The sequence below is a fragment of the Lynx canadensis genome, chromosome B3 (genome assembly GCF_007474595.2).
Source record: "Lynx canadensis isolate LIC74 chromosome B3, mLynCan4.pri.v2, whole genome shotgun sequence".
NCBI lineage: Eukaryota > Metazoa > Chordata > Mammalia > Carnivora > Felidae > Lynx > Lynx canadensis.
Genome location: NC_044308.2, coordinates 130,525,781 through 130,550,147, shown reverse-complemented (window position 1 = coordinate 130,550,147; position 24,367 = coordinate 130,525,781).

The following is a 24,367-nucleotide window of genomic DNA, read 5'->3' as shown; positions in this document are numbered from 1 at the left end:
GGTAAAACAAACCCAACCTTATGAAGTTATAAAAAGACAAAATGCATGCTTGTGTTGTATATCATGCTGATAAGGGATAGCACTTACAGCTGTTTTTAAACTGATATTTCAAGCCAATCCAAAGATTCATCTTAATTAGGTGAACTGAAATTCTTTTCAAAGATGCTCTGAGCTTTTATTTTCTATAAGAAGACTTTTTCTTAAAAGTCTGGCACGTTAAGGTATTCTAACTTCAGCATCCTTATTTTCTTGAGATGCTGGGAGTATTAGATTCATGCAAACACTTATCCAGAGCACACCGTCTTTATCTTGGGAGAATTTTTTAACTTAATTTACCAATGCTCTTAGGAGATAAGAAAACATTTCACCTTTATCCGAGGAGAAGTACGGAATCTTCTTCACGACAGACACACAGACACATGGAAAGCATGCAGCTTTCCATTGCATACACATAGCATCTGCAGCAGGTTAGGACTGGGATTCACTTCTGCAACTGAGACAATATCTCCCCAGGTTAGAAGAGCCCATGAGGTGCACTTCTCAGAAAATGTATTTTAATTGGTAGTTGAGTTCATCTGGACATGTCAGTGGAACATCCTCCAAAATTGTCAATGTATAATTTTCAAAAACTTAAAAACCTGAATTTCACATAAATATCGAGTAAATATATGCCGACATGTATTTGTCTGAGTTATTATTGAGTGAATCAGCAGAATAGAAAAATTGATTCAAGAAACCTTTGAGAGTCAGGGTATATGAAAGTCTATCAGGAAAAGTAGACTGAAGGTGTTTGCTAAATTAAAGGCAAAACCGCCTAATGCCCTGCAGAGCAATAAAACTATATCATTTAGGAATGTCTTCTCTGCCTGACCAAATTATTTGCATCTCTGTAGATAAAAATCAATAAGTTAGCATGCAACTTCAGACTCTGGGACCTAATCAATAGTAAGTAAACAGAAAAGCAAATCCCTCAGAGGCATAAATAATCTTGGGTGTGCTGTTAAAGCATATTCCAGTGTGTGTGATTAAGGGGCATGCAACCACCCTTTTGTCTGTTTCCAAGCTTTGGATAATTTTTCCTGATGCTGAACAACTAGCAGGAAGTAAGTGAGAGCCAAATGTTTCTAGGGCAGAGTGATATCTCGTGATTGTTGAGAACTGGAATTCGGGCTGCTAGGGATTTAATATTTTGCTCCTTCACCATAGTTCTTATTAAGAAAGTGGATGGTTCGGCATACACCATAGAAAATTGGATGAGAACCTGGGAGTGGGAATAATTTCATCCGCAATAATATCTTATCTTTTTATAGCAAGAACTCTAGAGAGCAATTGGATGATGGCCAGAATGAATAACCCTGGCTTCTGTTTCCCTTTTGCCATTGTAGCTGTTTCTAATGAATCCCCTCTGGAAATTTTGTACCAACTTAAATCCCACCCTAAAATGCTGATCACTTCTACGTAATAAAACTGGCCCAAGTGCATTTAGTTGCAGAAAATAAAGTATCGTAAACACAGATACTTTTCATACAGATGGTGACGGGATGATATTTTCTTCAAAAACAACGTGGAAGGGTCTTGTTAGAAACCTTGTTAATCCTCACACCCACTCATGCACCAGCACACATGCACCCCCACCCACACAAACCAACTAAATTCTTTTTTAATTATGACGGCTATTTTTATTTTCTTTTATTTGTGTGTATCTTTCCACCCCCAGAGTTTCTAGTGAACATCTGTCATTGGTTTAATTGGATGCAATATTAGCCAACTCCTAGGGGTTTACTCTCTCTTTCATTTTTATCTCCTTCGATCCTGACCTAGTTTGACACGTTATCCAGAAATGTCAAAAATTCCCCAGTAAAGTCCCTAAAACACCCGCAAAACGTTTGAGCTTGATTGCACAGCAGCGGATACTGATTGCAATGGGAGCGATGGTGGTTTTTCTCAGACTTTCTAACTCACTTAAAGCAATTAGAGCGGAGGACGCCAACTGGGGCACTCTTCAATTGTCTCACGTTGTCCCCACCGATACATTTTACAGGTTACACGGTTCAAAAGATGAAACGTTAGTCTTTACGGGACAGGTTGCATATCCAACACAAAAGATTTCCAAACAAAGGGGAGTCTCTTTAATTAGACTTTTCCAAACAAAAATATTTTCTGGCTGTTGGAAGGATTTTGTGACTCATTCAAAGTATGAAATAAGGATTGAGTCAGAAAAATTGGGACTATTTTGAAGCTTTTTAGCAACTGTAGAGGGAAAACTTCTGGGTGGACAGTTTCATGCCCAAGTGACTTTAATTTTTCATGTTCCTTCCTGGGAGGGACCTTCCTCCAGTGTTAGATGGCATGGCTAATGTGGGATTGTGTGATTCTTCTGACAAAGTCGTGACATTAGTCATTTTTCTGTTTGACTTTTCCATTGATTTTACACTGTACTTTTCAGATTAATGAGACCTCTGTTATGAATTATGAAGCATTTTGAGGATGCCTTCAAATGTCTGTGATTTATATCTGGGGCTTAATTTTTGTCTGGAATGATCAGGGACTTTCGGCTTCACAACACACTCAGCATGGAAACCTTTCTGAAAGCTCTGTGTGGAGGTGTTAAGCTGCCCTGAAATAGACTTCTTAGAGGAAGAAACCAGAACAAAATGTTCACATAAAAGTGCTAGGTCGGATAATAATCATATTTAGCACTTATATGGTGGTTTTCGTCTCCCAAACACTTTACAAACAGCATCTAACTAAACCTTTCAACGTCCCCATTAAATAGATAAATAAGGATTATTATCTTAGCCTTCTGTTTGGTGTAGGAAAAAAAAAAACTCTTTACTGGTTTATAACTGCAGGAGGAGTCTACTTCAGAATAATGATTCCAATTCTGGCATCTGGAAGCCAGTCTCCAGCTCTACCTGTTCCAATTTTCTTTTCGAGGGACCTGATTAATTGGTGCTGGAGTCAGCCATCGTGAAAGTTCAGTCAATGCCATTTCTCTCCGGTGTTGTAAGTTCAAAGAGTTACTAAGAGACGAGTGCCTGGGAAGGTTCCATTAGAGTCCCAACTTGATAAAGAAAAAATGAAAAAAAAAAAAATTTGAAATCTGTGGTGGAAGTGAACTGCCGGGGTCTCTCTCAGTTAGCGAGCTCCCCCCTGGCTAGCATTAATGATGCTTTGCAAGTTGTGTAATTAAACCCTCACCAAGATCTGGTAGAAGACAGCCTCCTGCTTATATTTAGCAAGCTTCTGAGATTGCAACTCTTTCAACAGCTAGGAGTACATTTATTTCCTTTCCTATTATTTTCTCGGGGCGTAGAGAGTCATTACCTACCGATTCCAGCCTCAGGGAAGACTTAACATACATTTTCCTTTTGCTCCACTTTCTGCTCTGCCTTTTTTGTTTTTCCCTGAAAAGAAAAATTAATAGCCTCTTGGTGTTTAAAGATAGCATGTGGACATACTTTTCTGCAGCTGAAGTACAATTGGTTTACAAATGTTGGCATGATACAAATGAGCCATTATACGCCATCTTGTGTGATTTGATGGCTTTGTTCTTAAAAACTTCAAAGGGCAAAATCGATTCTCACTTATGTTCTTCCATTTCAGCTGAGAGCCTTCTTAAGATGTATGGAACTGTGGTTGAGGGTGCAGGTTCTGGCTCAGACCATTGTTTAATCAGACCAAGACTCTGTTTCTCAACAGTAAGATGGTTCCACTGACAGTATCTGCCTGAGTCGGTTGTTGCGGAGATTAATGATACAATTTTTTAAAGTAGGAGCACAGGGATGGAGCTATGGAAGGGCTCAATAGACCTTAGAAATCATCTTCACCATCACCACCATCATCATCATTATCATCATCACCATCAGGTGACAATATTACAATTTAAGAACAGAAAATAAGACTTGGAAAGACAGCAACTATATAAACCTGAGATTAATTGGAATCTGTAATATTCAAATTGGTTTTACATGGTCTCTGGAGAACTGGTTCAGCCACAGTTACAATAGACTCATGGATTTCTAAAGTTAAATGGACCTCAAAGCTGTGATGCCAAGTTAGCCAGAAAACTCCAAGAAAGCTCCCGTTCATTTATACAAGGAGTCGAGTAGAAGAATGGAATGATTTCCTGAGTGCCTGGAAAGTTCTAAAATCCAGAAGTAGGTAGTGAGAAACTTGAAGCAGTGGCAGCCGAGAAAACAGATGATGTACTCCCTCCCCAACTTCAGAAGGTCGGGATACATCTGCAAGTCCGAGGGTACTGGAAACCTGGAAGAACACGGCAGAGGCAAGGGTACAGGCAACCTGTGGGCAGGGCAGAAGGCAGCTGTGTGAAGCCTCCATCTGTGGCTGGCCAGGGGGGCCCTGCTTCTGTGGAGGAGCCAGCAGGCACAGTGTGGACAGTGCCACAGTTATGGGCTCTGCCAATGACATGCGCAGATGCCCCTCCACTCCCTCGCGGCCTACCAGAGAGCCACAAACAGGGGAAGGGGTGCACATTCAATGAGACTCAGTGAGATTTTTATCAAAGAGAACACAGAGCAAAGGGGCTGGGGGCATTTAGGTTGTCCAAGTATCCTCTTAGCGATTCCAAGAATTTTGGATTTGGAGATTGTGGATGAATCTGTAAGGATGTAAACTTCGTAGTAAGCTGGTAGACACTTGGAAGTACAGATATTTAGCTTTCATCCACTCAATTATTTATTTGAATGCTCCACTTCAAAAATATTTATTGAATGAACAAATATGAGCATCCCTGAGACATTTGCATTACAAGTCTACATATGACCAGAGTTATACTTTCTGTATTGTACATTCAAAAAATAAAATAAACCAAAATGCATATAAGGGAATCAGATAAGGGAACTCAAAACATTCCTAGTATTCATTTTTCTTTCCTTGTCATATTCCAGAATGGCGAAACACTTATTTTAAAAATATTTGTGTCTTATTACATATGTGATATAGGCATACTCTCTCATTGTGCATGATTCAAAATACAGAGGAGTGAATACAAAATACAGACAAGTGAACAAAACATAAAAATTCCCCTTATCTTTTCCCATCCTCCACCCCTATCATTGCCAATGATGCCGTATGCTGTCAGTTTCCCAGTGTGTGTGTGTGTGTGTGTGTGTGTGTGTGTGTGTGTGTGTGCTCGCGCACATAGGTATACAGCTTAATTAAGATCATATTATACAATTATTGTCAGACTTACTTGGGTAACTGAACAGTGTATCTTGAAGATCTGTTCCTGTCAGTATATCTAGGCCATAAAATGTTTGTGTGATAAGTTATTCACTGGCGAGTATGTATTTTCCCTTTTCATTTTGCTTCTTCAACAAATGATACAGAGAACCTTTCTATATACATATCTTTGGGCACATGGAAAGGAGCATTGCTGGGTCATAAGCTAACTATAGTTGTAATTTTGATACATACTGCCAAATTAGCTCCTAAAAGACTTCACTAGTTTATAATTCCACTCGCAGTGTCAGAGACCACGGAGGGGGTGAATATTGGTATTCTGTGAAAATGTGTTTGTTTACTTGTTACCAAAAGATATTGTAATTGGAATGCCGATTTTCTGAGCTAAAAAAAATATTGTAAAGACTTACTAATGACTTTTCCCCAAAGTATTTTCAAGGTTGGTTTAGGATCTGCATTGCTATTGATCAAAGGATTTTTTTGTGTGTGTGGAATCAATGTTCTATAGGCTCCTGCAATGTTTTCCTCTGTCCTTTTAAAGTAAAATTTTATTATTTTGTAAACGTAGCTCAAATATCGTTCCATTTTCATTTTCTGCCTCTTCTAAAGGGAAAACTGAGAGGGAGTAGTTGAAAGTACCCATGTCTTTATGGAAGCCAGAAGTAATCCCAGTACATTCCATCAAGTGTCTGACAATTTAAAGCCACTCAATCCGTGATTGAGCATGTCCTTCCTTTTGTATTTTGAGGATTCTATGTAAAATGTTCAATTCAGAGGTGACAACAGGAGCCAAGAGAGAAAGAGATACTGAAATAGGGAAAGGCCATTGAAATATAGCAAATAGAAAAAAGTGGGCATAGCATATCGGTTGGATAAGGAACTCCAAGATGTATGAAACAGACTTAAGCAAAGCGAAGTTAAACAGAAGTCCTTCGACAATTGAGATGCAATCTACAAATACCACATGGCATAATTCACCTTTGTGGCCGTAAACCAGTGACAGGGAGGAGTGGTAACACCAGAATCAGTGCAGGCTCACCAAGATTCCCGAAGCACCAGGAGCAATTCTCTTGTTGTCCCCAAGAAACCGAGAGGACTAATGGAAGCTGAGAAAGAAATTCATATGTAAAAGCTGTAATAAATATAGTAATAAGGAATCCACAATGCTTATAATAATTTAAGATCTGTTAGCTGTATTTTTTCTTCTTTAGCATTACAGTAACTCTGTAATGTGAGTAGGGAGTAGTCAAAAGTATATTCCATTGACAGTTGAGAAAATTGAGATACAGAAGAGGTCTTTGCTTAGACTAATTAGATCATTAATCAGCAGAAGACACAACCGCCCAAGTTTGGGCTTTTGGACCTCATATCCTGTGTTCTTTCCAATATTAAAACCCTGCCTGCTAGGCCAGAGCAAGAGTTTTGAGTCCATCAATCGGTTTACATATCCCATAACCCCATTGCGTGATCCTATTATTTCTTATAGAATTGAGTTGAATGTTTTGTGGGTCATCTTTGCCCTTCACCCAAGGGGTCTGGCTGTTGAAGTTCAAACAGGACCTTGCTAAAGAATAGTGTGCCTGGGAGGTCATTTAATACCATCAGTCATGGAAGATTTCAGGGAGAAAGGGCTCGAGGAGAGAGAAAATGCCCCATGCAACATGAAAACAGGGCATTATACCTCAGTGGGTTGTGCGCCAGATTTGCTCTAAATTGTTTGTGCATTTTATCCTTGAGACTCACCCAAATATTTTCTTCCCAGAAGCAATAATATATTTGTTGTTCTTCTGGGGGAGTGGGTATTTTATGTATTTCATCTTGTTTGTCCTGAGATTTGAAGGATTTTTTTAATCATGTTTCTAGAAATTCATGGTGTTGTAATCTCTGACCACTTATTTTGAGCCTTTTGAGATGGACAACTCTAGAGAATCCTAGTGGAAAGGAGAAGTGGATTTCTGCCTTTCTAAGGGTGATTTATTTTGGAAATGGTGAGGACTCAAGGCGCTGGCATCACCGTCCCATTTCTGCACACACTAATTCCACTATGCTTGTGCAAGGATATTGAAATGACCCTATAATCTCATAGTATGTCAACAGAAAATGAAATCACTAAATGCCCTCTGCTTTATAAAGTTGAGATTTCACTGGGTGGTGTCTGTGGTTCTTTTGATCCCCTCCTTTCGTCCTTTTCTTTTTTTTATTAAAAAATAATGTTTATTTATTCTTTGAGAGAGAGAGACAGAGAGAGAGACAGAGAGTAAGCAGGGGAGGGGCAGAAAGAGAGGGAGACAGAGAATCTGAAGCAGGCTCCAGGCTCCGAGCTGTCAGCACGGAGCCCGACGCCGGGCTCAAACTCAACGGACCATGAGATCATGACCTGAGTCGAAGTCAGTCACTCAACCAACTGAGCCACCCAGGCACCCATCCTTTCATCCTTTTCAATCATAGTACCAAGATCTGTGTACAGCAAAGAGAAAGGCTCAATAACTTTTGATGGATGAGTCTTTATTCAAACAAGAGATTCAAATTGTTTTAAATAGTTTCTCTGTTTCCTTCCATCCTTCCCCCCCATACTTCTTTCCTTCTTCCCTCCCTCCCTTCCTTCCCCTTTCTTCTGCATATTCCATCATTCTTGCTTTGCACATTCAGTAAATATTTATTAAGCACCTGTGCTATACTGTTTATCTCTCCAGTTGCTAGAACTCCAGGAAATGGAGAGATGTCCTCGTAGATAGCCATAATAATCACTACTAAAATTTTACGACTTACAAACCCCTTTAATCACGCCCTTCCATTTAATCCCCATAGAATAACTTTGTATAGACTTTATTCATTTCATCTGGCAAGTTAAAGAAAAAAGTGAAAATTAAGTGACACATTCCGGGCCTCTGGAGAGTCAGCAGCAGAGCCAGGGCTTGGATGCAGGCCATCTGAATCAGGACTCTTCTCTAGGCCACCTTGCCTCTCCAAAGACGAAAATAGCCCGAGTTATAATCCAGTCAGTGTTGCCAGCAACTCCCTAGAGAAGACTGCACAAGCTGTGGCTTATCGAGGAATGCATGTTGTGTCTTCTCCATTCGAATTTTATTGAAAAGAAGGCTGTATATTGTTCCGGTGTGGAGTGTTGTATAGTCATTTCAAGGTCAACCTGGGTGGTGTCCATTGTCCTTGATGGCAGATGCCAGTTTTTTCCTTTCTTTCTTCGGACTGCATTTTCCTGCTGACCCCACCCTCCATCCCACCACATGCCTCAGGTTGACATACGTGGCTCAGGTTTCCCCCTTCGTGTTCTCAGTTTTTAATAGCTTTCCTACCCACCGTGCTACAATTGTTCGTATAAACCGCTTGTTACAGACGTGTTAATGCTCTACACTTAACTAATCCTGGAAAGGATCACCCAGTGACTCTGGCTTTGTATTGTCCCCACTACCGAGCACACATGTCAATTCTCTGCAGGGGTTGGGACAATCCACACCATCTTCTTTTGTGAAAAGAAGAGGTAACGTTAGTGCTAGTTAGTTCTGTTCAGCAGTATGGCAAACTCAGGTTAACTTTTAATCCTTCCTTGGTCTTTCCTCACACTTCTAATAACGGCTTTTAAAAATGGCTTTCTTGGGGCACCTGCATGGCTTAGTTGGTTAAGTGACCGACTCTTGATTTTGACTCAGGTCCTGATCTCATGCCCCGCGTCGGGCTCTGGGCTGTGTGAAGCCTGCTTGGGATTCTCTCTCTGCGTCTCCGTCTTCCCATCCCCCATTCATGCTCACTCTCTCTCTCAAATTAAAAAAAAAAAAAAAAGTCTTTCTTGGTGTTTGTTTAAAAAGCAAAGGGGTGGCTCAGTCAGTTAAGCGGCCGACTTCAGCTCAGGTCATGATCTCGCAGTCCGTGAGTTTGAGCCCCGCGTCAGGCTCTGTGCTGACAGCTCAGAGCCTGGAGCCTGTTTCGGATTCTGTGTCTCCCTCTCTCTCTGACCCTCCCCCCTTCATGCTCTGTCTCTCTCTGTCTCAAAAATAAATACACGTTAAAAAGCAAATAGGGCATTCATTTTTAAATGTGAGGCGTGCTTGTTGAAATGGTGTAACTGGTGTAACTCTATGAATTCTCATTAAAATTCAGGGTCTACTCTTATATCATGCCCATATACACAGCATAACCCTGCATTTTATTATTTTTACTTTTTCAAAATGTTTATTTATTTATTTTGAGAGAGAGGGAGAGGAGAAGGGAAGGGAAGGAGAAACAGGGAGAGAGAGAATCCCAAGCAGTCTCTGTGCTGTCACTGTGGAATCTGACATGGGGCTCAAACCCATGAGCCATGAGATCACGACTTGAGCTGAAATCAAGAATCGGATGCTTAAAAGACCAAGCCACTCAGCTGTCCCATAACCCTGCATTTTAGGTGGTCCTCGACCTTAACCACACATTAGGATAACTGGAAGAGATTTTTTTCTTTAAACACCAATTCCCAGAGACTCAGATCTCACTGGTGTGAAGAAGGGCCCATACATCAGTGTCTTTTGAATGTCCCATGGATGGTTCGGGCAGGAGAAGGACTGGGGTGAATGCACAGCCTGGTAGAGGGCAGGTCTTCTGCTGAAGGTGGACTTGTCTCTACCATAAACACCAGATTCCCACCAAATCTCTTACATGACCCTGAGAGGCTGTGTGGGAAATTTCCAGCAGAGCACTAGTTCTAAATACAAATATACCTTCCAGTGTTTCTCAAAGTGGAAACCAAAGACACACTCTTTAAATATCAACTCCATGGGTCGTTACTGAATCAGAGTATCTATGACGATAGCTTGAAACTTGACATTTTTAACAAGTCCTCTCAGTGATTCTGATATTCATTAAAATAGGAGAACCGCTATTCTAAACTGTATACCTACAGCCAGAGGGGTCCTTTGTGCTTTTTTTTAATGTCTCAAGACCTTGGTAATCTATAGCAGTTCCTATGTTTTTATAAATGGCATTGATCTATTGAAATGATCAGAATAAGTTATCTTACACAACGGTTGTCTTATATCTTTTAAATTTGTCTAATTCGTTGTCTGTGATGTCATTTACATAGTTTCTCTGAATTTTCTATAAACTAGCATCTAGGACTATTGGTTTACCGGTGTTTGGGTCTAATGTTTTGGGCAAGAACACCTCAAAGTTGGTGTTTTGTTTTGTTTTGTTTTTACATCCCATCACATCGTATCTATGGGCACAGGTCTGGCTTCTCCATGGTGATCAGCACTGCTCTTGGTCCCTGGGTTATGGTGATGGCAGCCAGATCCATCCACGGGAAAACTGAGTTTGCCCCTTTGTGATGAGGAAGGAATGACACTTTGACATGGCACGTACGTCTGGCTCCATATCAGCCTTTCACCTAGGGGGTTTGTACACACTGACGACTTGGGTTATTAGGGGTTATAAATGGTGAGATTCTATTATTCTTTCTCAAATACTATCTCCTTCTCCTGTGAGGCAGAATGATCTTTTTCAAAGGTGGGATAAATGTCACTCTTCTGTTCAACCTCTCCCCCTTGACTTTTCTCCTGCCAACACCCTATCCCATTCTCCTCCCTACATAACCAATTTCATGATTTCATCTCCTGCTACCACTCCCTTGCCCTCTCTCTACTCCAGTCTTCTTGCTGGAAAATAATAAGAATCTCCCAAAGCCTTTGCATTCCCTCTATCTGGAATGATTTCCCCCAGCCTCCTTCAACAATTATTTTGGGTTCCTTTTCAAATATCACCTATCAACGAGCCTTTCTCTCACTGCCTTAGGTAAAATAGTAATCCTTCCAACACATTCTTACCCCTTAATCACTTTACTTTTTTTCTATAACACTTAGCACCCATTAACATAGTTATATATTTTATTTATTTGTTTGCCTCTTTGCGACTTCAATGAGGGTTAGGATTTTCAGCAGTTTGGCTTAAAGACTTATCCCCAGAATCTTGAAGAATTCTTGCTACATAGGTTCAATAAACATTTGCTGAATGAATGATTGAAGTGAATAGGGCTGTCCAGAGGGGCTAAATAGCATGACCAACATCACTCATCAAATTAATAATGAGCAAGAGAAACACAGTCTTGACAGCTGTCAGTGGGAACTCACCTGCATCAGCCGCTAAGTCCTGGCGTTCTGTTGAATATAAACAATTTCGCAGAACTCCTCTTAGACAAGGCCAGTGTGAGACCATGGTGGAGAGAGACAAAAACCAAACCCCTCCATAATCACGTCTAAGCACAGACAAAACATAAACCTTACGCAATGCACAGAAGTGTCCAAACACCTCCTGTCCTAGCTAGCAGGGGTCACTGGTGTGCTTACACATTGCAGCTTTAGTCAAACGGCTACTGCATCCTAGATGTTAACGATCAAGACACCTGTATCATGAGAATCCTATGGCGGGTTGGTAACAAAGCACCACAAACTGGGCGGCTGAAAAAAACAACAGAAATTTATTGTCTCTTATTTTTCAAGGTCAGAAATTTGAAATCAAGGTGTTGGCAGGGCCATGGTATTTCTGAAAGCCCTAAAGAAGAACTCTTCCTTGTCTCTTCTAGCTTCTGTCTCTTCCCTGGCTGGTGGCTGAATTACTCCAATCTCTTCCCCCCTATTCACACTGCCTTCTTTTCTCACGTTTGTGGTCCAATCTCCCTCCGCTTCACTCTTCCTGCTACGCTCATGATCGCATCCGGCCCCAGCTGGATAATGCCGGATATTGTTTCCATCTCAAGGTCCTTAACTTAATCACATCTGCAAAGACCTTTGTTTATTTATTTATTTTTAAATATATGAGCACATTCACAGGTTCCAGGGATCAGTGCCTAGATGTCTTTGGGGAGGGGGCATTGGTCGGCCTACCCCGTGTTCTACTAAACTTGTACATCTGACCCAAATTGAGCCAAACAGTTCTTCCTTGAACCTCCTCACCTTCCCCCGAAGCTACCTAGACCAAAATTCTCAACAAACCCCTCTTATTTCTAATGCCATACCCCAAGGTTTCCCTGATTATTTAGACTCTCATGTTACAAGTCATAAAACCAGGTTTGCGTGACACAGATTGTCTCCTCGTGGTGGTCCCTGGCTGGTGGGTGTGACCACTAATATGTGTCTTGCTTATGTCTATCTGATACTAGAACTCAGGATTTCAATTGCCCCAGGTTTTCCTTTTTCCCTAAAATATCTTATAATCAGTGAGGGATCTGAGTCAGTGGTTTCTACAGGGCACAGGGGGTTATCATTTCTTCAAAAATCTTTGAAATTTATGGACAATTACAACACATTTGAAGGCATGCATTCTTCTAAAGAATTCTAAAGAATCACCCTAGTTTTCTGCTATTAGATATAATTTAAGTGTCACTACACTCTTAGATCAGAAGTATAAAATATTAAACTATTTTAAAACTTATCCTGGAAGTTAAATATATTTTTAAATGCATTGCGTTGGATAAGGGGCAGAGGTTATATCATTCTAAATGACATTTTGTATGAAGTTATACATTATTTCTGGTACCTGTGGTTTTTTTCTTTAAAAACTCCGTCACCTAAAGTGACCTCTCAGTAAAAGCCTTTGCAGACTAGAAATCTCTGATGTGTGTATGTTAAATTCAATTATAGAAATGTATTTTAAAGAAAGGACACAGGTACAAATATTTAAAAACAGCACATTAGTATGAAAGCGGAGATAAGGGTACATGAAAAGAGCAGCCTTGACAAAAATTATGTTCAATCAACTATGCAGTTCTGTAGTGTATGAAAGTTACAGCAGGAATAGATTGCAGCAGAGAGTAGACAGGAGGTCCCCTATTCTCCGTCATTACGGATGAAAGATAAACAATTACAGGAATATTGTAGGCACCTTCTTTGCTCTTCTCCAGGATGGAGTGGTGGTGGTGTTCACCATCTTTCTCTTGTCATATCATATGGAGAGTCCTTTACTTTAAAAATACTTGGAGAAGGATGCCTGGGTGGCTCAGTCAGGTAAGCATGGGACTCCTGATTTCAGCTCGGGTCATGATCTCATGGTTCGTGGGGTGGAGCCCTGTGTCAGCCTCCATGCTGAGAGTGCAGAGCATGCTTGAGATTCTCTCTGTGCCCCTCCCCGACTCACAGTCTCTCTCTTTCTCAAAAATAAACAAATAAACATTAAAAATACATAAATAAAAATACTCGGAGATAAACAGTGCTATGAATATACGGCGTAGACACTTGGTGCCTTAAGTCATTAGCGTTTGGAGAACAGTGCACAAAATCCGTGCCACCAAGAAAAATCAAACTGTTTAAATATTTGTCATCAAAATCGCCACCAAAGTGTTTGTATATCAGTGTACGAATTATGAGAGATGAGAAGTATGCACACGTGTAGTTGGCTAGAAACAGTGCTGGGCTCATGGCAGAGATAGGCGTCCATGCAAGACCTACCATTCACTGAACTCTGAAGGTTTCAAAGTCCTCCATTCAGACTTCCAGGTATAACTACCTTTATGGCTTTTTTTTTTTTAAGAGAAAGAGAGAGATAGATAGAGAGAATCTTAAACAGGGTCCATGCTCAGTGGGGAGCAAGACATGAGACTTGATCCCACAACTCTGGGATCATGACCTCAGCTGAAATCAAGAGTTGGGTGCTCAACCTAGTGAACCACCTAGGCGGCCCTACCTATGTATGGGACTTTTGAAACCTACAAATGGGTAGGTGTCTTCCAGAATAGTTAACTCTGAGTCTCTGGGGAAGAAACACTGGATATGGAGGTTGGGACAATGTGTGTCTCATTACATCTCTGCCTAAACGTGTGTGCTGCGTAAGAAGAAATGCTGCGATGTTTGAAACCAGATCCATTGTATTTCAAGGTAGAGAAGCTAAAAGAATAGTGGGAAGCAGCCAGCTGGTCTGACATTGAGGGGGTATCAATCGCCTTGACTGCTAAAGGTACACCTTTGCTTAACTGTGAGAAAAAAGGATAGAAAAAAAAGTGCTGCCATGTTTTCAAATATAGAAAGGGAGGAAAATATATGAGGAGAAAATAGCTTCTCTAAAAATGCTGGTGATAAGCTGTTAGAAGGATAATATCCCTTTAATCCCCAGCCAGAAGACCCATTGCCCTGGGTTTTTGACCATGTCAACTGTCCAAGAGAACACCGTCCACAGAAAATACAGAAATTAGTCAGGTGATACCACATGATACAGAGAAGTGACACTGTGGAGTGAGGAAGAAAAGTCTCAGACCAGACTTGAGTTCTAAACCACAGGGCAAGAATATAGTCTGGGGACAAAAGGGAAAGGAAAAACATTCCTTGCTCAGGATATACAGGAAAGATGATGGTAAATGAATACATTATCCAGTCTCCAGGGTGAGAGAGAAGGATGAGACCAGACAACTTATTTATAGAGCTCACTAGCAAACTAGAAACCCCACTAATGAAGTGGATGCTTGCAGACCAGATTGAAAGGGCTTTCCCACAGTTAAACAAGTGCTTCAATAGCCAAGGGGTAGAGAAATCTTGCAAAAGTCAGGAAAATGCTAAAGAAGCAAGCCAGGATCGCAGGGGTGGGTCAAGAGGAAGAAACTCTTCTTAGAACTTGAATAATGGGAGAATATTTGGGAAAAATCACTCCTGTGGGGGTGGAATTAAACCCACATTGTTTCTGGCAGTGTCTCAGTTTGAGATGAGAGCCTAATGAACATATTACGGGGTACAGATGCAATCCAGATTGCAAGACAAGACAGGCAATTAGATTGCTTAGGGAAACCAGGTTAGCTTGAGTCATTCAACAAAAGAAATAGGGGTATAGGTTGACTCAGGAAAAGTCAGGAGGGGGGCGCCTGGGTGGCTCAGTTGGTGAAGCCTTGACTTCGGCTCAGGTCATGATCTCATGGCTCCTGGGTTTGAGCCCCACGTCGGGCTCTGTGCTGACAGCTCAGAGCCTGAAGCCTGCTTCGGATTCCTTGTCCCTCTCTCTCCCTGCCCCTCCCCAACTCTGTCTCTGTCTCTGTCTTTTAAAAATTAATAAGCATTAAAAAAAAAGGAAAAGTCATGAAGAATTAGTGGAAAACAAGGTATTGAAAAATACATAAAGGACAGAAAGTAATCCTAGATTCAGAGAGAAAATTTCTTGAACAGGACACCTCAGAAGATAACAGTATTATTACATAACCCCATTAACCACCGCCCCCCCCACACACACATCAGGTCAGAGAAATGGAGCCATGATTAGCACCAGATATCCCAGGATAAATCAAGCTCCTGGAATATACTGATTTACTGAATTCTACTTAGGTAGCTGAAGCCCTTCAAACTAGTTAGGACATACCCAGAAAATTGACCATAGAAAATTCGAATCGTGCACCGAGATTCAAAATATTGGCTGTCAGAAATAGTATTTAATGATATTGGGACTCACAGGATGATTTTTTTGGTAAATACAAAGTTCTTTAAAGTTGTATAATGATGTGGAAAAATAAAATCAGATGTTTTGGTAAAACGGTAACATAAACAGTCAAAATGAAGTACAGTGAGAACTAAGGTTAAGTTGGAAAGAACTAAGTAGTTCATTAGAAAACTTGAAGTGGCATCCCATAATCTGCATGCATATAGTCAAGTGAATATTTTGGGGGATATTTTTGAGTTGGATAAAAACAAATTGATTATGGATATGATTTTGCAACAGGCTAAAGAGGCTGTTTACTGCTTTCTTCAAAGCCTGTAACTCACATCCTATGGCTCATAAGTAGAGAAGAAGTGGAAATCTCCAAAAACATAAAGAGGAAGAGAAATAACAAGTTTACGAAAGTGTGTGCAAAACGTGTACAATGCAAACTATACAATTTGCTGTGAGAAATTAAAGGTCTAAATAAATAGAGACACGTACCAGGTACATGAACTGGAGGAGTAAATATGGTTAAGATGTCAATTTTTCTCCAACTGATCCATAACTAAGTCGAAATTCCAGCAGGATTTTTTTTTCTTTTTAGTAGAGATTTAAAAATTGATTCACTATTTTATGTGGAGTATATAGAATGCAAAGAACCTACATCAGCAAGATAATTTTTTTTAAAGATCTACAAAATTTAATAGCTTATCCTATCTAATTTGAAGATTTATCTTAAAGCAACAATTTTAGAAATGGGCAAAATATTTGAGTAAGCGCTGTGTAAAAGGAGATAGAAGAATTCCCCAAAAGCACATGAAAATAGATTTGACATTATCAATCATCATGGAACTGAAATTAAAAAAAAAATTATCACAGCCAAAAGTAAAAAGACAAGCAATACCGAGTGTTGCCAGGGATGTGTGGCACAATTGGAACATCGTTGCTGGTGGGAACGTAAAATAATAAAACCTCTTTGGAAAACATTTTGGAAGTTTCTTACAAATTTAAACATACACCTCTGGTACAACTCAGCAATTCCATTTCCAAGTATTTACGTTAGAGAAATGAAAGCGTACAATTACACAAATACTTGAACATGAATTTCTACAGCATACAAACTATCCCCAAACTAGAAATGATCTGACTGTCCCTCAGCAGGTGAATGGATAAACAAATTGGATATATCCATCCAATGGAATGCTAACCACCACTAAACTGGAAATGCATTACTGATACAAGCAACAGAAGAGATGAACCTGAAAAACATACGGCTGAGCAAAAAATAAACTAGTTCATACTGTTTGATGTCATTTACATGAAACCTTAGGATAGATAAAACTAATCTATATTGTCACAAATCAGATGAGTGGGAACATATGAATTAACGGCAAAGGGAAACGAGGTAGTTTTGGAGTTGATGAAAATGTACTAAGGTTTAATTGTTGCAGGGTTCAATTGTCAAATTTCATCAAACTTCGCACTTAAGATGGGTGAATTGTACTCTATGTAAACTATGTGCCAGTAGGTTTCATGGAGGTCATGCTGAATCTGTAGATCAGTTTGGAGAGTATTGCCATTTTAACAGTATTAAGTCTTCCAATTTATGAATCTGAGATGTCTTTCCATTCATTTAGATCTTTAATCATTTTAACAATGGTTTATAGTTTTAGATGTAGTCTTAGACTTGTTATTCAATTTATTCCTAAGTATTTTAGCTTTAAAAAAAAAATGATGTCCCAATAAATTTGACTGGAAAAGGAAAAAAAAAGAATGATGATGATCTCAATTTATGGTACGAAAATATTTCCAAGATATCTGACATTAACTAAAAAAGTTGAGTTGCCAAAAATTTTGGAGGATTATGAAGATTATTTATATGTGTATGTATATGCACTTATTTATGAGTGCGTGAATGTATGTGAGTATATTTGCAAAGAGGACGCACAAACTCTGGCTTACAAAAAGCAGTGTCCTTATCACTGGTAAGGAGCTTAATTGGGAGGGTCCCACTTTTAGCTATAAGATTGAAAAGCCCTAAGTAAGGAAAAGACTAGGCCAACCAGTACAATGTAAATGTTTTACATAATTGTAAAATAAGTAAAACCCAAGTTGAAGAAAAATCTTCCTCTAAAAATTGAATGCAAAGTAAAAAAGTGAATCTAATTATGTATAGAATTGGTTGTTCAACCAGAAACTGAGAATTCTTTCCATGAGCAGATGCAGTTTATTCTAATTTTTAAAAAATCACAAATTGGTATTGAGTATCTTCCAGCATCTTGCTGTTTTAGCAGCTGGAACATTTTTGAAGAGTTTTTAAAGAGTCATGAGTGGATTTTTGTCATGTCTGGCTGAATCAAGGAAGATGAATTTGATACACATTTATTGTTGTGTCCTTTAAGAATTAACTAATTTTCTGGGATTGAGATAATGAAAAAGCAACATCTGGCTTTGTCTGAACTCTGTAGATATATTTTCCACATAAGATACTTTGACTTTTAAAGTGTTTCTTTCTCTCCAGAATAGTGACATTAATGGGAAACTGATAGCACACTTACTTCATCTTGTAATAGAAGCCCAGTATAATATCCTTGATCACGTTTTGTACGTGACTACAGATCATGCAAACTGTAGATAGTTCTTTATATTTCCCTTAACATTTGTCAACCTAGAGCTTCATCTTTTTATGTCCAAAGCGACTTAGCTCTCCATTGATGATTGAATTCGCTCCACAGGTTTTCTAGGGACCATCACAATAACTGTATGTCCATTTAGACTTGTTCAAGAATTGTTTTTGTTCTCCCAGTAGGTATGGCAGAGAGAGAGCTGTTGCAAGTGACTTTATAGAGGATTTTATATACCTAGCGGGATATGATATAAGGAAAACAGAGCTGAAAAGAAAGCTTAAAATGTCTTCAGTAATCATTGTGTTAGTAATAATGATAGTAATGTTACTTTGAAAATATCATTTATGTAGAGTGACACAAATTAGCAACTTAAATATTCAGCATAAAAATAAATAGATGTAAATATAAGGTTCATGACTGAAACATCATTATCTTTTTCAGCAGTATTTCTGTTTATATTTTCTACTGTTCCTTTTGTTGTTGTTGTTGTTGTTTTGGTTACATTCTTTGATCTTTTATGTCTGGCTATTTTTGATTGTAAAATATTTTATATAAAATGTTATAGATATAATTTGAGGCTTGATGCATATGTGTATATAAATGTGTGTGTACTTAGATAGCATACATACTTGCATATTTATTGTTTTTATATTTTATTTTTATTTATCTCCAGGTTTTCTACTTGTTCTCATTAGATAGGTTGGTCAAGCTTACATCAACTACTATCTCCAGAAGAAGAACTCCATTTTCATAATGTTTTTCACCAGAATACTGCTAAGGAATTTCAGAGATAATGTGCTTTCGCTTGACAAGAAACACAATACACTTTTGCCTGAATACTCTGGGTTATATCCACAGTCCGATTACATCGATAAAATGTAAGGCTCATTGTGATCTTCCTGGACATTTATGAAACCTTTTATACTGATCACATTCTTTTTTAAGTGAAAAGTTACAAAAAGGTGCGATAGCTAGCCTCCAAAATGACCCTTGACGACCTACTTGTGCTTAGGTTCCTGTCTGCTCCCCTTCCATATTGAATCAGTGCTTGCCTGTGTGACCAATACAGTGCAATAGGAGAACAGTGGTGTGGCTCCCAAGGACAGGTCATAAAGGCATTGATCTCTGGGATTCCTTGCTCCGAGGGAAGCCAGCTACCACGATACGAAGACACTCAAGGAGCACTGAGGAAGGGGTGTATAAAAAATGGCCCGGCTTGCAGATATCAACATTCCAGCCACGTGACCGAGCACATTGGAAGGGAGTCCTCCAGTCCTGGTAAAGTCTTCAAATGAGTGCAGCCAACATGTGATGAGTGGCAGCAAGCCAGAACCTCCCAGTCAAGCCATTCCTGAGTTCCTGATGCACGGCGACAGAGAGGAAAAATAAATGACTGTTGTTCTTCTGAGCCACTAAGTTTTGATGTGAGAAGGAGAAGCAGGAACATAAGGAAGAAGGGGAGGAGAAAGGAAACCAAAAATAATCGTAGTCAGGAGTATTCAGCTATAGGAAGAAACACATTCCCTGTTTGGGGATATCACTTGCACCAATTTAGAAGGTAATATAAAAAAAATTCGTAAGTTATTTTATTTAGGCAGGGAAGTGAGTCCAACTAAATAAAAATAACGATGTAAGAGACCGTGCCCTTGGTTATCAGTTTCTCAGACCTTGAATTCACTTTAGAGGTGTTAGTCATTAGAGACTTTGCGTTTGGGTTTACAAGTGGTCTCTACATGATCCAGTATGGCCATCAATGGGATTAAGATACAGATTCCAGGTGAAACGAGCCAATTAAACACTACTATGTAAACGACTGTTTCCCAAATAACTGAGCATCACCGAAATCAAGACCTAATAGAACGTTTGTTAAAACCCTGGGCTATTTAAAAAGGTTGCTCAGATGTTTTCTCAATCAACTGATATAGAATTGTACCTCCAAGAAGAAGTCAAACTAAGCCGTGGTCAACATTGTACTAAGAGGCAACCAAGAACCTGCAGGGCCCTCTCCTATTTAAGCAGTGTGCTTTATGCCATAAAGTAAAGCTTTGAAGAACGTTGCTTATTAATTCAGCCATCCCTAGGATAATTTACAAAGACAACACAAAAACTCCAGCTTACAGAATGCGGCATCCTTCCAACAGTAAGGAGCTTAATTAAGGGGTCCCTGCTTTTACCCTACTACTAGAAAGTCGTAAGTAAAGAAAGAACTAGGCCAGTTAGTACAATATCCTTGGATTCCAGGCACTTTGGATGGCGGTAACAAGCAGAGATATTCATTTCTCAAGAGTTCCTAGTTTTCCAGATTTTGGATGGTGGCTAACAGACTGTCTATATAGTCAAGTATTCAGAAAAAGTTTGTAAGTGATAGGAACACAGTTTTGGAGAAAGAACTAAGGCACTGAGTAATTCTTCAATACCAGTTGGAGCATGTGGTCTATCAAAATTGTGAAGGAAGAACTTCGAAAAGAACAAATGGAGAGGGTACACTTGCTGGAGGCATAAAAAACCTATTTAAAATTGCCTGGAATAATTGAAGACAGTGCATCGTAAGACCCTTTCACACATGTGTGAAGAAGAAGATGGGATACATCTGGTCTTTCAGGCATTGTTATTATTATTATTATTTTTAGTTTTTTAATGTTTATTTATTTTTGAGAGAGATATTGGGGGGAGGAGCAGAGAGAGAGGGAGACACAGAATGCGAAGCAGGCTCCAGGCTCTGAGCTGTCAGCACAGAGCCTGACCTGGGGCTCGGGACCACGAACTGTGAGATCGTGACCTGAGCCCAAGTCAGATGCTTAACCAACTGAGCCACCCAGGTGCCCCTGAACATGAAATTTTAAAGTTGCAGTTATGAAGAGTCCAGTGTGCCAACTGAATACATCTGAAGGCCAAGTTCCTAGACGCTTGATTCTTGGGCAATAGGGGTGGGCGGATTACATAGGACCTCTATCAAAAGCAGCAAAATTTGTTTTCACAGGGTCACTGACTCACGCTGAGAGAAGGGAGCTGTGCTTGTTCCTCGACTGTGGTTGATCAAAATACAAATCAGAACAGTTGGAAAAATTGTGTACCAGATAGGGAACATCCAACATTGAAATTCAGTATGGGAACTTACCATAGGACAAAAATTAGACTGGAATGGTTGAGTAACAGGGACAGTCAGTGGGTTTTTCACGTTCCGCGCGAAGTAGGTCTGATGTTGGAAAGGTAGGCTAGACTATTAAAAGAGAGTTAAGAAAACACCTGGGTCCAGAATTTAACAGGAAATGGGCAACATGCTTCAATTCCATGTTAGAGATTCAAATAAGGAGCCATCAAAGGGGTACCATATGCTGCTGCAAATAATGACCCATAGCAGTGGGTCAAAAGAACACTCACCCGACATGCATGGAATGAAGATTGCACTCATGGCCAAAAGACCTATAAAGTTGCCAAAAGAAATGATTTTGTCTCCAGCTGGTGTACTCCAATGGAATGTTTCCCAGCCACAGATAAGGCATTTTGAAGAATTAATCTTCTGATTAATTTTAATTCTGAAGAATTAAAAAAAATTAACTGGCCCAGGAAAGTAGGAAGGTGATTTTTGTTATCTTAAATACTGTCCCTTGCAGCAAGAACCCCCAGAGGAACTCTAACTCTGTTGGCACATGGTGTGCAAATTCATACACACACACACACACACGCACGCGCGCGCGCACGCACACACACACACACGCCCAAAATGGCTTGCCAAGGAAACTGAAATATGGTCTGAGGCAGAAGTAGGGATAATATGTACAACTGAGACCAGGCAATTTTCGCATAGGGAAGATAAACAAGCCAAGGATAAATGGGTGTTATTATTGAATGGATGAAACTGACTCGGTCTTCTTGGAATAATTTAGATACTACTGACTTAGAGAATAGTTGTGATACTAATAGTGCTTATTGACCAGCTCTGTGACCCGTTGGGAAATTCTCCGTTATGTGTGATGAATGGGTCTAAGCAAAACATATGTGCGGATCTATTCCCGTGTGTGTGGGTACTTCGGGCTGGTTGCTTTTCCTGTGGCTGCTCATGTAGCAGGCGTTAAAGCTGCATGCATAAACATCTCCTGGGTGCTGTAGTGACCCAGATCCACGTTAGTGACATTGGTCCCCTGATTCCTTCCATCGCCATCACAGACAAACCACACACAGCATTAATAACCCAGGTGTTTGTACAAGCACAGGAGCCAGTATCGTTGTGTGTTTATCCCAGAGAAAAACCCCTGCATGTTAGAGAGGAACCTAAGAGCCTGTGCTCTGCAAGGTGTCACCCTACCAATTAGTTCCTTGTGAAAAACAAGTCTCATCCCATAAACCCAAGTAATCATTTGGTACTTTTCAGTCAGGGAGCAAAATGCCACATGCTTCTGATATTAATTTGGCAGCTAAATTTCATACATTTTGTAATCGTAAGGTTTGCTCTGTTTGGGATGTTAGCCCTGCTTCAGGACAATCAAACAATCAAGAGGTCGCCTTTGTGTTATAAATGGAATGACCAGGACCATTAACAAATCAAAAGTAAAAATTACTGGGGCACCTGGGTGGCTCAGTAGGTTAAACATCCAACTTCAACTCAGGTCATGTTCTCAAGGTTCCTGGGTTCTAGTCCTGCATCGGGCTCTGTGCTGACAGCTCAGAACCTGGAGCCTGCTTCGTTTGGATTCTGTGTCTCCCTCTTTCTGCCTCTCCTCCGCTTGCCCTCTGTCTCTCTCTCTCTCTCTCTCTCTCTCTCTCTCTCTCTCTCAAAAATAAGTAAACATTAAAAAAATTAAAAAGAAAAGAAAGAGAAATGCTAAAGGAAATAAAATGGAAACCACACTATGTTTGTGTTAAGGAAATTTTGGAAGCAGATATGTTAAAACCCCAGCCCATTTTGGTAAAAATGTAATATCATACATTCGTGTTTATTCGTTCAATCCTTTTTTATTAATCTAACAAATGATCCCTGCTGAACTGGTCAGGCACAATGCAGGGGCAGAGGAAGACAAGAGTCCCTTACCCTCATGGAAGTTACTTTCTACTAAGTAGGAAAGACAGACAATACCCACACATAGATTCATGTGAAAGGCATGGTCCTTAAGTGTTAAGTGTTAGAGATGATGGGTTGGGGATGGAGATTTGCAATATAGTGGTCTGAAAAGGCCTCCTTGAGGAGAAAACTGAGCAAGGATATGAAGAAGATAAAGTTGTTGTTGTTTTAAATATCAGAATCAGATGCAGAAATGTCTCATCTAGAGATTCCTGATCAGTAAATGGATCATAGGGATGTGATCCGAACACGTATAATGGGAAGAAGTATAAAATTCTTCCAGGGAATATTGAAGGTGATGCCTTTGATGGTAGTTTGGGTAGCTGAAAATCAGTGGGTTAGAATCACTGAAAGACAATAGTCCCTCATAACCCCATTCTCCACTTTGACAGGGCCACCTGCAACGAGGGAAAATTAAGACAAATGTAAAACACTACCATTCTGGTGTCACTCAAGGCAGAAATGAAAGCCATTCTGGAATATGGACAGAAGCATGAAACCATAGGCATACTTGTTTATTCACCAGGCAGAATTTCACTGGACTATGTCAAGGATATACGACCTTCAGGACTGACTAAGCATAATGGCCACATGCTGCATGAAAACACGTATGTGGGTAGGACTGCTTCAGCCAGGATTTGCAGAGCTATAGAATTTCAGTGCAAAAACAAGGTACTGGCTTTTTCATTTTATTTGCAGGTCTCTGAGTCTCCTAACAATCAAAGACTTAATGAGATAGCTAATCCACGTTTTAGCCATGTTGTTTAACGGAACTGTGATATGTGCACAGTGGAGTGGAGTGTGATGTGGTAGGGATCCCCTGGAAATCCCAGTCCTCTGAAATTTCCATCCTTATTATCCAGGGCATCAATAATAGAGATTCACCAACTTGGAGAGAATCTGTGATAATTTTATCACACTCAGATGCTGCCTGTCTACCACAGTTTGTCTCAAAAGTCATGTTGGTTTAAGAGGGGGCAGCATATAATTTAGGTTTTCAACAACAACAAAATGACAAGGGCTCATAAAACAAACGGAGCAATTGCCACTTTGGGGGCAATGTTATAACAGATCAGCCTGCAGTTTTATGGGGATGATTTCT